The 15,304-nt window shown below is 41.7% G+C and overlaps 1 protein-coding gene and 1 non-coding gene across 3 annotated transcripts in view; both read left to right on the top strand.

Moving 5' to 3' along the window:
- OSTF1 (osteoclast stimulating factor 1) overlaps positions 1-15,304 on the top strand; it is a 48,964-nt gene that overhangs the window by 4,587 nt on the left and 29,073 nt on the right. The gene's annotated exons all lie outside the window — the stretch shown is intronic.
- TRNAA-UGC (transfer RNA alanine (anticodon UGC)) lies at positions 7,537-7,609 on the top strand. The gene has a single exon. It is a non-coding gene; the product is annotated as a tRNA-Ala (tRNA).

Genomic DNA, 15,304 nt, shown 5'->3' on the forward strand with positions numbered 1-15,304 from the left:
AGTATCGCTCCACACAGAAAGCAAGCATTGGAACGTCCACACGTGAGCCATCTACTCATGTGCTTATCAGTTTGTTAGAGTGTTAACAAGAGCTGTGGGTGGTAGTTTGCAGAAATGAGTTAAAGAGGGCCACAGCTTCAGCTCACTTACACAAGTTACTGGTGGGACTGCTGAGGCCACCTCCTTTGTATTAGTTCTTGCCAGTTGTTTCCCACTCACTGTTTGAGTATCTGTAGAATTTTTAGAAAGTTACAAGGCAAATCCCTCAACTTACTCTCAGGGTAAGAGTTAGGGGAGAGTTTTGTATTTGTGCATTTTGATTAGCATGTTCGACTTGTTAGCATTCCTTAGAATTTGATAAATTACCTTGGTTTTATATTCTTGGAACGAAAGAATGTACCCATTCTTTTCTTTTCTTGTACCCCCTGTGGACATGAATTTATTAGAGGAGCCAGGTCAGAGTGGGTACAAGTTGCAGGTTGAGAGGAAGGGGCAGGGGGCATGGGCAGCCCTGCCAGCCTGAAGCCAAGAAGACAGGAGGCCGGAGGGGGCACAGCCAGTAGAGCACTGAGTCAGCAGGCGAGCAGACAGGCTGTTCTTCACCCTCCAAGTGTCAGGGCCGACGGCAGAGCAGCAGCTTCGAGAGGGTGTGGAGAATGTAGGTGCCTGGCTCCAGTTGCGGCTAGGTGGGCAGGACGGTGAGGAAGCTCCCCACCCCAGGGGTCTTCAGCCACTGAGAGACAAGCTTGGGAGGGAGGGCGGTGCCACTCAGGGTTTTGGGAAGGGCACTTGGGTAAGATGGGCAGAAGGTGGAGGTGGTGGCTGTAGCAAGAGGGCAAGCCACAGAGGGGACAGTGGGATGGTGAGAGGCTGGGGGTCCCGGGGTTGGAGGGAGGGATCTGAGGGTTCCTTCCCAGTCTGGTGCTCCTGTTTCCCAGGGAACCTAAAAGCAATGTAAATTCAAATTCAGGAAGGCCCTAGAGATGGATCTAGGGTCTCTAGACCAAGTTGATTCTCTTGCTGGAGGGTCTGCCTCCAGCCTCTTACAATGATCTGAAAGCAGCCCTAGAGAGTCTTTCTGGCATCCCCTCACCCCAGGGATTTTGGTAGGTTCTGAGAAACTCTTGGGTTCTATTTCAGGATTCTCTCATCTGTGAGGAAAGGCTTGATTCAACTCACTTGTATGAGACAAGGAAATTACTTCCACCTGGAGGGTGGTCTGGAGTGGCTGTTATCTTCTTGGAATTTCTTGACCCAGTCCATGCCTAGGGGGAGGACCCCTCCAAATCCCAGCTCTCTGAGCATAGATGAGGGCAGCTAGAGGCTGAGAGGAGCTCCTCCAGGCTTTCGGCACAGTTGGCAGGCATCTCAAGACTCCAGATTTGGAAGATTCCAGAGTCTCATATTTCCTTTCTTGGAAACCAGACTCTTAGGACTATCTCTAAAATGTTGCCTATCCATGTTTACAGGGTTTGGGGGCTGCTTTTTGGGCCCACTGTTTCGATGAGTCAGTGCAAGTTTGTTGACAGTAGCCCTGGGAGGACCTAAACTGGTTTTTCAGGCAAAGAAACTGGCTGGGAAACATAGCAACAGACACCATTCCCTCCAAAGTTCGTTTCTGAACGGTATACCAAACCGGAGATAGTTTTCAACGTTGTTTTTCTGTTGAGGAGTAAATCATTCTCTGTTATTCGTCTGTACTCAGGTACTAAATCTAAGACACCCAAGCAGCTGCTAACCACAGCCTGGGCCTACGTTAAGCAGAGCCATGAAGTGGGAGTCAACTGCTTAGGGTGACTGCCCACTTCCTCTTTCAGGGAGTCTGTCCCATCCATAGGGCTGCTTCTAGTTCTTGCCTAACACCTTGCCACTCTTGAGGGCCAATTCTATACCTAAATATTGGGTCTCTAAATGGTCCCTAGGACTTGACACTGGTTTAGTAGGAGCTCTGTTCTCCATAATGGGGTCCTGCCCATTTCCTGATTCGTGGTTGGTACTGGGTCTCTCTGATGTTTTGACATCTAGCCAGGCACTCTCTTATTAACTGGCCCTGGGATATCTGCTGCCCTGAACCCTTGTCATTAGCTTGCTTGGACACGTGCTCCATGTTGTACGGCCCTTTGGCTAACGCACCCGTGCCTTTCCAATATGCTGTGACGTTAAGATTGGCGTCGGTCTGTGTCTGCTCTTAGATGGATTTCCCCTGGGGCACCCATCCTTCAGACCTAACCTTTGGCACACCTGAGTGCCGTAGCCAGTTGTTGTTGGAGCTCTGATTTTGGTACCTCTGGGACCAGGGCCACATGCCCAGAGAGCCTTATAATATCCCACTCAGGACCATTCTGGTTTTCGTTGCTGACATCACCTGGAACTTGGTTTCCTCTTGTCTTAGTTCTACGGGCCTCTGAGAATAAACTCGCTGCTTCACATCTGATGAGTAAATTCACCTGCAGTATTAAACCAATCATTGATTTATCAAAATCCCCTTCCCCAATGTGCTTACATTAAAAAATAAGCTATAAGTAAGATTTCTGAGACAGAAATTCGCTTTTCAAATGAACTAGCCTTTAGTAATAGGAATTTAAGCATAAAGATGGGCTAATTAGGGCAGATATTCTAGAACCAAGCTGTGATCTGGAGGAGAGGGATGCAGTATATAGTAATGGGAAATGGACATTAGTTTTGGGGTGAAGTTCTGGTCCCAGGTTTTTTTTTTTATTAACTTGCTAGGTCACTTTGATAAGCAGTCCCTAGACTACTCTGGGCCTCAGTTTTTCATTTGATTCTAAATCTGATTCTGAATTTTTATTGCCTTAGGCTGACTTTTCAGATAATTCCCCAAGTTTCTACATGATTTCATCCTGTGCTTTTTATAGAGGCCCTGGACATTTTCGATAAGCCCTACCCATCTTCCTGCTACTATCAGTGTTCAGTGCCACGTGAATGCAAACATGGAGGAATTAAATACTTTTTAAAGGCAGTTCATAAATCCAGATTTCTATGAGAGAGAGAGAAAAGAGAGAGAAGGATGGGAAGTGGGTTAGGGTGGGGACATAATGTATTCTTAATTAGGTCTGATCTGATTTCATTTAGGTCTCTGGCTACACAGGGCAGTGGAGTTTTGGGTTTGTCTTTTTTTTTTTTGCAGCTGCCTAGAAGGCAACGTTGGGATGGCTCTGCAGAAATGTGTCTGGGGTCTGCATGCACGGATTCCAGTAAGACCCTCGCAAAATGTAGCCATCATGTGGACGTTTGTGTTTGGAAAATGAATGACATTAATTATAACTCAATAATATCAGCTCCATAGATTTGAGATCTAAGAATATATCTTCGGCTAGTTTTGTTTTTTCTTTTTTTGGGCTGCGTTGGGTCTTCATTGCTGCGCACAGGCTTTGTCTAGTTGTGCTGAGGGGGGCCTACTCTTCGTTGTGGTGCGTGGGCTTCTTGTGGTGGCTTCTCTTGTTGCAGAGCACGGGCTCTAGGTGCGCGGGCTTCAGTAGTTGTGGCATGCAGCCTCAGTAGTTGTGGCTCACAGGCTCTAGAGGGCAGGCTCAGTAGTTGTGGCACTACTTTGCTTTGCGGCATGTGAGATCTTCCTGGACCAGGGCTTGAACCCATGTCCCCTGCATTGGCAGGCCGATTCTTGACCGCTGCACCAGCAGGGAAGCCCTTTGGCTAGTTTTTAGAAATTAATTCTCTGTGTAAAATACTGTTCAGAATCCCCTTTTCTCCTTGTTTTTTTTTGTTCCTGTCTTTATTGGAGGTGATAGTTTTAAGCCATGAATTCAAGTTCAGACCTCGCCGTATAGAAATTCTCACATTTCATTCCAGGAAGGAGGGTTTTCAGTGCTTCTCTCTAAAAGAGGATTGACAGTCTTCCTCTAAGAGAGTGGTTCTCAGCCCACCCATCGCCCTGTCAGTTATGTAGATCTGACACAAGAAACCAACTTTTTAAAGAAAATAACATTTACATGCTTACAGGGCTTCTGATATAATGACAGTGTTAAGAACATAGAATTGTACTGATGGGAATAAGTTTTATTGCTATAACTTTAGAACTCACACACAAAAAATTTGTTTCATAGTTAAAAATTATTATAGTGCTCTTGAGTGTTAATAACATAGAATTGTACTGATGGGAATAAGTTTTATTGCTATAACTTTAGAACTCACACACAAAAAATTTGTTTCATAGTTAAAAATTATTATAGTGCTCTTGAGTGTTAATTTTCCACTAAACATCTTTAAGACTATAGGTAAAGAACTTCAGTTTGTTAGGACAGATGACAAGAGAAGGCGGGGTACTTCTGCATCTGGACGGTGGGTACTGAAGGAGGGCAAATTCCTAGTAATTATTATGAAAGCCTGCAATTTGGATGACCGTTGCATATTGGTGGAAAGCCACTGCCCTAGAGAGCGTGGAGTTTTCCCTCTTCTGTCCCTGTGGGCAGAGAGGTTATTTTCACTGTCTACCCATCCACATTGTAAACAACAAATAGTTCTGCAAGCTCAAGGGAAAGGACCAGCAGTACTCCTAGAAGTTTAAGAACAAATTCCAATGTTTCAATACTTTGCCTTCCCCCATGACCGTGTGTTAATAAAAAAGAGACGTGATCTTCTGGGCATCCATTAATGAAAAAGAGTTAAGAAAAAGTCCAGAGCAATTTGCAGTCTCAGGAGTAGGTGTGAAAGGTGCCTTGGGCCTTCTAGTGGCTGAGGTTAGTCACTGAAAGCAAGTGTAGAACCCTCAGGAATGTTATCACAGCTCCTGCCCAAGGCCTTGAGTAGAAAGGAGATTTTCATAAGAATGGTCCTGTAATTATTACCCTATGTTAATTATAACCCCAGAAAACTAGAGCTTTTTGTTTGTCTCTCTGTAGCCTTGTCCTTCTCTAGGGGAAATCCTAAGGACTCCCTTCTCTCTTCCTCTGTTCCTCCTCCCAACAGCTGATCTGGTTTGGGAAAATACCTGAACATTTCTTGGGGTTAAGATTCTCCCCTGACCTTTTCCAGGAGTCACTTGGTCTCTTTGGGTCTTCCCAGACCTTCCAGCTGTAGCCCCTCCTTTCCATAGACAATCTTGACTTTCAGGACCAGGTGAGTTGGGCAGAGGAACTCATCACCTAGGGCATCCCCTTGCCAGGGCTGAGTCTTCAACAATGCCAGGTCTGGCCCTGGAATGGCCGATGGGCGTAGCTTCCACTAGAGGTGTCATGTCCAACGTTTCTGGGGCCACTGGGCAAGGCTCACCACTTTCATGCCAGGAACGTGACCCTTTGGAATACTTCATAAACCTTTTGAAGGAGCACTGTTGTGTGACTTGAGAAAGAATGCAATTAGGGAAACAATTTCCAGTTTAAAAGCTGTTGTCTTAGTGAGTAGATGATCTTAGAAGGAATGAATATCTTAGACATCTTGTTGGTTTCCTATAGATGGCCTCTCTGAATTCACTTTCCTGGTTTTGGTTCTGTTATAATTTTGGATAGGGACTTTTTTTTTTTAACATCTTTATTGGAGTATAACTGCTTTACAATGGTGTGTTAGTTTCTGCTTTAAAACAAAGTGAATCAGCTATACATATACATATATCCCCATATCTCCTCCTTCTTAGGTCTCCCTCCCATCCTCCCTATCCCACTCCTCTAGGTGGTCACAAAGCACCGAGCTGATCTCCCTGTGCTATGTGGCTGCTTCCCACTAGCTATCTATTTTACATTTGGTAGTGTATATAAGTCCATGCCACTCTCTCACTTCATCCCAGCTTACCCTTTCCCCTCCCCTTATCCTCAAGTCCATTCTCTACATCTGCGTCTGTCTTTATTCCTGTCCTGCCCCTAGGTTCTTAAGAACCATTTTTTTTTTTAGATTCCATATATATGTGTTAACATACGGTATTTGTTTTTCTCTTTCTGACTTACTTCACTCTGTCTGACAGACTCTAGGTAACCATCCACCTCACTGCAAATAACTCAATTTAGTTTCTTTTTATGGCTGAGTAATGTTCCATTGTATATATGTGTCACATCTTCTTTATCCATTCATCTGTCGATGGACACTTTGGTTGCTTCCAAGTCCTGGCTATTATAAATAGTGCTGCAATGGACATTGTGGTACATGACTCTTTTTGAATTATGGTTTTCTCAGGGTATATGCCCAGTAGTGGGATTGCTGGGTTGTATGGTAGTTCTATTTTTAGTTTTTTAAGGAACCTCCATACTGTTCTCCATAGTGGCTGTATCAATTTACATTCCCACCAACAGTGCAAGACGGTTCCCTTCTCTCCACACCCACTCCAGCATTTATTGTTTGTGGTGGATAGGGACTTTTTCAGAGTCTCTCATATGTGCTGCAGAAGAAAATTTTAATTCTTTTTCTGAACTGAGAGGGGCTCAGTTTCAAGGTTATTGCTTATTCTTTGCCATCTAATTACTTTTTCCTGTTGTGTTTGATAATATTTTTCACACATCCAGAGTTTGTATTATTATACAAGAGTTCTAGGATTAACTAGAAATAGTAAAATGCTCTCACTACAGATTTGACCCCTGTGTGTCCATCCGGTAAGCATGAAGTGAGTACTTTACTTAAGCTCTGTTCTATATCTCTAGAGATTCTCTTATTCTTCCTTTAGATACAGTGTATATCTTTGTCCCTATATCAGGTTTTAAAGGGGTTCTGCTTGAAATAAAGGAAACATTTTTATCATCATGTTATCTTGCTAGCGTGTGTCTTTATAGAGGGCTAAAACCATTTTTGTTGCTGTTTTTGCAAATTTTTATTTCCCATGTGCTAATTCCCAAGGAATTAGTCATGCATGAAGTCTGAAGTTTAAGCTTGTCCATTTATTATTTGCTCAAATTAAAAAAAAATCTCTTGAAATAAAATAATTTCCAAGGCCATTTTTTAATATATTCTGAGAATATTTTATTATTGCAAGGAGTACCAGATATCTAAACCTGAAAAATTTCCATATGGTCTCTAAACACTGGTTACACACATCCATACAGTAAATGTAAGGATAAGTATTTTTGGTGAAAAATTTTTGTTGTATGTGTGTGTGTGTGTGTGTGTGTGTGTGTGTGTGTGTGTGTGTTTACTTGGTCCTGATGTGCAAAATATTTCTTAATGTGGGTATCAGAAAAATTTGAGAAATCTCTAGCCCATCTGTGCTCTGGTCCCCAGCCTAATCTCTCACCATTTCTCCTGCCAGGCTTCAGGCACATTGATCTACGTGACATTCCTAGGCCACCCTTTCTGGCCTCCAGCCCCTCTGTCTGTATACTGCTCTGTTTCCCAGGTCTGCCCTACCCTGTCGTCTGTCTCTCTTTGCCACTCCTGTCATTTTTCCAAAAACAAAGTGTGTGCCCTCTCCCATACAGCCAGCACTGACCTAAGAGTTTACCCACTGTCTGTGTTGCTTACATGATCCCTGTATTCTCATTTTTGTGAGCATACTTGGCATTACAGTTGCTTGTCTTTCCACCAATTCTTTTTCTTAGTAGTGAGATCAGAGAGTCAAAGAGGACAAAGGAGGGGAATTCCCTGGTGGTCCAGTGGTTAGGACTCCATGCTCTGCTTGCTGAGGGCCCAGGTTCGATCCCTGGTTGGGGAACTAAAATCCCACAAGCCGTGCGGTGTGGCCAAAAAAAAGAAAAGGACTCATGTTAATAAATACTCTGCCGATAAATAAAGTACACGTAATTTTTAGGTTGTCCTTCAATAGGGCATTAAAAGAGACCATGTTTTCCTGGTTATGTATGGGATTTGTATTCTTTGTAGACAATTAAGAAAATAGAGAAGAAAATAAACATGACTCATAGTTCTACCACCCAGAGATTACATTGTGTTGTTTCCTCCCAGTTTTTCTTCTGTGAATATCTTTATATTACATAGCTGATTGTATGTATAAATTACCACCAGTGATATGATATTTACATAACATAAGCATATCCCCCAAAGCTAATTTTTTTAAAGATCATGATAAATCCTTTTTTTTTTTTTGCGGTACGCGGGCCTCTCACTGCTGCGGCCACTCCGGTTGCGGAGCACAGGCTCCGGACGCACAGGCTCAGCGGCCATGGTTCAGGGGCCCAGCTGCTCCGTGGCATGTGGGATCTTCCCGGACCGGGGCACGAACCCGTGTCCCCTGCATCGGCAGGCGGACTCTCAACCAATGCGCCACCAGGGAAGCCCCCATAAATCCTTTTTTTATTATTATTGTGGTAACCTGTATAACAACATATGTATGCATTTACATGTTCATGCATTTCTGTAATTCTATATTCATTGCTGTTATGGACTGAATGTTTATGCCCCCCCAAAATTCATGTATTGAAGTCCTAACCCCCAGTGTGATGGGGATGGGGCCTTGGGGAAGTAATTAAGGTTAGATTGGGTCATGAGGGTGGGGCCCACATGATGGGATTAGTGTTTTTGTAAGATGAGGAAGAGAGATCTCTTTATCTGTGCCTGTACAGAGGAAAGGCCATGTGAGCACACAGTGAGAAGGCAGCCATCTGCCAGCCAGGAAGAGTGCTCTCACCAGTACCCAAATTGACCAGCACCTTGATCCTGGACTTCCTAGCCTCTAGAACTGTGAGAAGTAAATGTTTGCTGCGTAAGCACCCAGTCTATAGTATTTTGTTCAGGAAGCTTGAGCTGACTGAGGACAATGACTATAGGTTTCAAAAATGACAACTTAAAACTCTCATTGAATTTTTTTTTTTTTTTTTTTTTTTTTTTTTTGCTGTACGCGGGCCTCTCACTGTTGTGGCCTCTCCCGTTGCGGAGCACAGGCTCCGGACGTGCAGGCTCAGCGGCCATGGCTCATGGGCCCAACCGCTCCCTGGCATGTGGGATCCTCCCGGACCGGGGCACGAACCCGTGTACCCTGCATCGGCAGGCGGACTCTCAACCATTGCGCCACCAGGGAAGCCCCCCACTGAATTTTTTAATAGCCACTAAGGGATATAATATTAGATGTTATGCTTTGTTTGCTTAACAAAAGCATTTCAGTTTCTCTGTGGGGGTCTTGTGAATGATAAATTATCTAATATACAGGATACCTAGGGTATATATATAATATAGGATATATATATCGAATATACAGGATATATGTAATATATAGGGTTTTGATAAGGCCATCTTGCCAGTGAAGATAAAAACTCAAGGAATAAGGTAAAAACGTATAGTAATTAATAAAAGCTAACACTATGGGCACATGCAATACCTCAGGAACTGCTCTCAGTACTTTACATGTATAAATTCGTTTAAACCCCTTTAATCCCGTGTGCCAGCGTGAACAGCTCAGGTCTTTTGGAGCCACATCCAGCGTGTTTAGAGCATGAGCCCTGGAGCCAGACAGCATGGGTTTAAACCTCATCTCTGCCGCTTCCTAGCTGTGTAGACCTGGACTAGTTACCCCTTCTAACCTCCGTTTCCTCAGCTGTAACATAGTCTTAATAAAGTATTTATGTCCCAGGATTGTTTTGAGGATTAAAAGAGTTGCTGCAAGTCAGCACTTTGCCTGGTGTCTGGTCCGTGGTAAGTGTCCCATAAATGTGAGCTTAAATGGGTCATTCCCTTTTAGATTAGAGGTTCCAGTGTTAGGGAATTTTCTAGTTCAATCTTGGATGTATGCACTCATTTCCCCTAGGACGAGGCCGAGCCCCAGACTGCTTGCGGGGCCAGTGAGAGGCAGGCCCAACAGCTCCTCAGCCTGTGACATATGCTTCTTTGGTCTGACTTGTCCTTCACAGGGAAAGGGGGACCATGGGATAGAGGGCAGCAGACTTTTTCTGTAAAGGTACAGATAGTAAATATTTTAGGCTTTGTGGGCCACAGATGGTCTCTGTTATAACCACTCAACCCTGCCATTGGAATGGGGAAGCAGCCGTAGAGGATACACAAATATTGGCTCCGTTCCAGAAAACCTTTATTTATGGACAGAGCAGTTTGAATTTCAGATAATTTTCATATGTCATGAAATATTTTTTCGATCCTCCCTCCCGCGCTCCCTCCCAACCATTTAAAAATGTAAAGCCATTCTTTTTTTTTTAATCTTTATTGGAGTATAATTGCTTCAAAATACTGTGTTAGTTTCTATTGTACAACAAAGTGAATCAGCCATATGCATACATATGTCCCCATTCTTAATTCTTAGCTCACAGGTTGTACAGAAACAGGCGTTGCTGTCATGAGTCAGCCCTCAGACTCATCTTGCCCTTTTGCAGAAGGCGCTGTGGCCTTTTTTCTTTAAATTCCAAGGACTGAAATAAATAGCTTTCTTCCATTCTTCCTCCCCGGTCTCCTTGTCAAACTGACGCTGGAAGCACGGTGTCTAGAGATGAAGGGTTTTACAGGCCATTGCTCTTTTGTCTAATTTTTAACCAGTCAAGACATGGTTGGCAGTGAGCTTGTCTTTTGAAATTTTGAACCCTGCTCTTACGGACTTCTGTGTTATACCGCAGAGAAGAAATAAAAATAACCAGCAGATATGGCCCCTCAAGATGTGAAAGTAACCAGCTCTGCCGAAAGGCACTGCAAAGTATAAAGCAAAGGAAAAAATGGATAAGAAAGGCACACTGTTAATAAACAGAACCCTCTTGTCAGAAAACACACTGCCTACTGTTTTTAATGAGTCTGCCATTCCTGCAGCTGCAGTCAAGACACGTTTCAAATTCTTTAGTGTTTTTTTTTTCCCCCTTTGGATTGCATAGGGTGGAAGCAGGGGAGAGGTGGTAGTGGAGTAAGGAGAGATGAAAACATGACGTTCATAGTCTTTTCTGTTAGTTATAGCCTTTAAAGGTATATGCAAATAGAGTTCGTTGGATTTGATTTAATTCATCCAAGAATATAAGTATGAGGGAAGAAACTTATTCTTTACATTGGAAACTCTTGGACATTGCTCTACTCACATGATGATTTTCTTTGCAAGAAAAACATTTATTTTTCAAGAGCACTGGGCTTTTGTGGACTGACAAATAGAGGTCGTCACCCTGAAGCCTGTTCTGAACTGACCACCTCATTTATGGGCGTTGGAATCCACAAAGCCCAGGGGAGCCCCGTGTTGGCCTAACAGCACAGCTGTTTCCTTTCACCCCAGCAATAGAAATGATGACCTTGACTCTTGGATACTATCACATAGACTCCTTCTTTTTTGTTTTTGAGCAGAAAACATCCTGTTTCATCATGCTTGTTTAATAGAATAATTTAAATATGCCTCGTAGAAATAACATTAATACTTTTACTTACCCTGAGACACATTTTTTTATACCCACAGGATATAAATTAAGATTAATACTCCCTGCATTTGCTTAGATAAATGTGAGAAATATATGTACATAGTAAATTCTTATTTTTCTATAATTTTTCCTTGTTCAAATAATTCCCTTCCTCATCTTTCTTTTTGATTGGTTATAATTATCTAAAATTGGTTATAATATCTTCTTTTGGGGGTGATGGGAGAATATTATAGTTTATATGCTGGCTGAATTTTGAGATTCATAAAGTAGAAGAATATTACCCATTCTTTAGAGTCCTGTATCAAATTTCTAACTTGATCAGATGGTCTAGAGCAGTGGCTTTCAAACTTTTTTTGACCTTGACCTCCAATAAGAAATATATATGTTTTACTTCATGACCTGGTACATTCAAAAATACACACACACACACACACACACGAGCATAGGGGTACACAGAAGTTGCCTTCCCCTCATATTTCTTCCAAAGTCTGCCATTCAGCTTTGGATGACTGACCAAATGATGGAATGCCTACTTCAGTGTCAGTTTTGGCACACCAAGACTTGCACTTGATCAAGGATTGTAGATTGCATAGGTATCCCTTATGCCATGCCAGTGATGCAAACGGCATGCCATTTGGATTTACTGTTTTCTTAATATTCACTTTGAAAGATAGGTGCATACTCTAAATGTAACTTAATTCAAATGGCCTCTTTGTACTTTATATATGAAAATTCCCTCAGTCAACTGAAAGTATAAATGTACATTTTTTATTGGAGAATAAAATATTGTGATAATTAATGATGATTGTGAGGCTATGAATTGTATATGTCCAAATGTTATTATATAAATAGTAAAAATCATAGGTGTGGATTGACAGTGTTGAGAGAATACAGTCCCTAATAATTTGGGGGAAACAGTTGTCTCCTTTGTGGGATTGCTTTCAATGAAATTGCATCACCAGCATTGAGCAAATCTTCAAGCCCGGGAGATGAAGAGGAGGTAAGTCTTGACTTCAGTCAGTTTCTATTAGGGAGGAAGGACAGCTTACTAACTTGGTGGCAAAATCATCATCAGAAACAGCTACACTGGCAGAAGTAGCACCATAATATCTTGCTTTTACACAGACCTCATCTTAGAGAGAACATTTATTTAGTTTTGCAGAAGTTTTATCAGGCTGCAGTTGCCAGTGCTGAGGAATTATGGTTCCTGCCCTTTTATATCAAACTTTAAATATGGGTCTACCAGAATTTTTAATAATAAAATTGTAATCATAATTAATTTTTGAATAAAATTTCAGATTTATTCTTCTTTCCCAGTAGTTCATTCTGTAAAGGCAACATTTAGCTTTGGCAAACGTTGATTTTAATATTTGGCCATTTGGCATTATGCCAAAGTGTGTATTTGGTAAATTTCTAAAATAAACATTCATTTCTGCATCCATCTGTCCAGTCCTAGTGAAACAAAAGTTTCACAAAGCCATAATTATTTCTATTATTTACAGTACTCTGGTCTTTTCTGTTTTATTTAATATTTTTAAAAGCCACTAAATTAGTTTTACCATCTACTAATATGTCATGATCTAGAGTTTAAAAATGTTGAGACTCACTGTACTCTGGGGATAGTGACATTGTCTGGGAGGGGTCATTTTTGTATGCAAAATAAGGATGGTTTTCTTCCTCAGAAATGCATTTAAGATCTCAAAGACATGTTAAGACATAAAAAATGAATTAATGCTACTGCCAAGTAATTTTCTATAGTGGTTGTACCAGTTTACACACCTACTGGTAATGTCTGAGAATTCCAGTTGTTCCACATCCTTCTTAACACTTAGCGTTGTCAGTGTTTCGGGGTTTAACTATCATAGTGGGTGTGTAGTAGTTATCATAGCCATTTTAAATGAAGTCCATCTAAAATGTCTCATGCCTCCCAACATTGTTCAGCAGAATGTAAATGAAATAGTCGGTCTGTTACAGATGACTAAGTTCTGATGTTTTGAATAGTCATTCTTCTTGCCATTTATGGTATGTCTATCCATTGTGGTGAGCAGTCTGCTTTTAATGCTGTCCTAGTGGCTCACTCTAGAAGCTTTTCCTCCACTCTTCCACCAACAGAGAATAAAGTAGATTAGAAATTGTATGTTTGAGTTTGTAAGCCCCAAGTCCTTCTATGTGCTACTTCAGGGCCTTAGTGCTGCAACAATACATATTCTTTTTGCAGACCTCAGAAACAGCAAATTCTCTTACTCGTTGCCTGTTCGAGACCCCATCCCAGATCCCCTTCCCTCTATCAGCCTCAACTGCTATGGACAAGGATTAGTTTATTGAAGTCGGGGGTGAGGGGAGGTTGGGAGGTGGTAGTAGGGGAAGCGGTCAGCCTGACTCCAGAGGAAAATAGTGTTTGGCTGATGACTAGTGGACTCAGCCTTTCACTACAGGGTCTAGGTGGGGTTGCAAAGAAAAGAGAAGGGTGTGCCTGGCAAGGTGAGGAGCCAGCTGCTGTTGGTGTCATAGGAATTTGCTTATCTTGCTTGTGTTAGGAGGCCAACCCTGCTGAAATCCTTAACACCATTCACATGCTAGTTCATGTTTATGAGAGTCACGTAAAGCATCAGGCAAAAGATTGGGCCTGTTTCCAGTCTTAATTCAGGGTGAATTCCAGGGTGACTTCAGGTAATTCGTGCCATCTTCTCAGTTCCACTTTCTCCCTTCGTTGTATGTAACCAGACTTCTGTGAGAAAATGGTCAAGATGGAGGGTATCTGAAGAAGGCATCTAATTTAGCCTCTCTGCACATACAAGAACACAACTATTTTACGTTGTGAATCTGCCTTCATTAAATATGTTTGGAATTGATCAGCGCCTGCTCTTGATGACTTATTAAGATTGTTTTTTTGTTTGTTTGTGTTTTGGATGTCTGCAAGGACAATACTATAGAAACACAGAGTACCCTGATTTTTTTCCCTTTAGTACTCTGTGTAAACCTGTGCTATAGAATCTTGCACACAGTTGAATTAAATATGATGTAAAAATGATCAGTGAATTAAGTATTATTAATTGCTGTTCTCTTGAGAGGCTATATCCAGGGTTGAAAGTCATCTGTTTTGCTTCTTTATGCTATTCTTTCATAACCTCTGCCTGCTTCTTTGTATTCTTTCATTTCTACTTGACTCAGCTTTGGGAATGGAATAAATTAAGGCCTAGAACTTTTATAATATATGAGTTAAAAGGGACCCACAAGGGGCTAATGTCTCAACATTAATTGAGAAAAAGGATCGTGTATGTGAAAGTGTTTTCTACAGCATTACATAGAGAGAGCGTTCCCTCGTATAATGGCCTAGAGGGTTGCCTGATGTCCTCTGTTTAGTATAAATCAAGATGCAAATAAATCTCCAACTTCCTCTTAAGTTGTGAACATTTTAAGTAAGACAATCGCAAAAGATACAGTTACAAAATTCAGCGGCTTAGTCACACTCCAAGTTTTCTTTTTCCAGGTTTTAAAATTTATACTGAATTTTCTCTAAGCTCGTTAAGTTGACATTGGATCTTGTTTCCAAAATCATACATAGCCTGTGTCATCCCTGCCCTTCCCTCAAAGGAGCAAGAAAATTCTGTCATTATTGAGTTTGGTCACGAGGGGATGCTTCCTTGTGTAACTTCTCTTTGGAAAGTTTGAAGTAATCAAGATAGTTAATCTCTCCTCTCAGAGACAGGTCAGCAGAAAATATTTCTCCTGGCAGCTCCTCCTTCCATTTAATGTTTCCTTTCTTAGGCCTAAGGGTGTGGGGTAAAAAACAAACTCCAAACAAAAAAGAGTTTTCACTTTTGCTTCTAGAAGTTGCACTAGAATTCAGATCGCAGAAATAATGTTTTCTTGCAGCCACACTAAGTAACAGGGGATTTGAACGGCTCTTCTATATTAGGGCATTTAGAAGAAAGAATGATTCCCACCCCGCTATACCCGCAGTGAAAGTATCTTTATTGTTTTCATTGATAATAAAAGTAATACACGCTCAGTGTAATAAATTTAAACAATGCGTGTAAAGTAGAATGTGAAGATTCCCATAA

Source organism: Tursiops truncatus, chromosome 6 (genome assembly GCF_011762595.2).
Source record: "Tursiops truncatus isolate mTurTru1 chromosome 6, mTurTru1.mat.Y, whole genome shotgun sequence".
Taxonomy (NCBI): Eukaryota; Metazoa; Chordata; class Mammalia; order Artiodactyla; family Delphinidae; genus Tursiops; species Tursiops truncatus.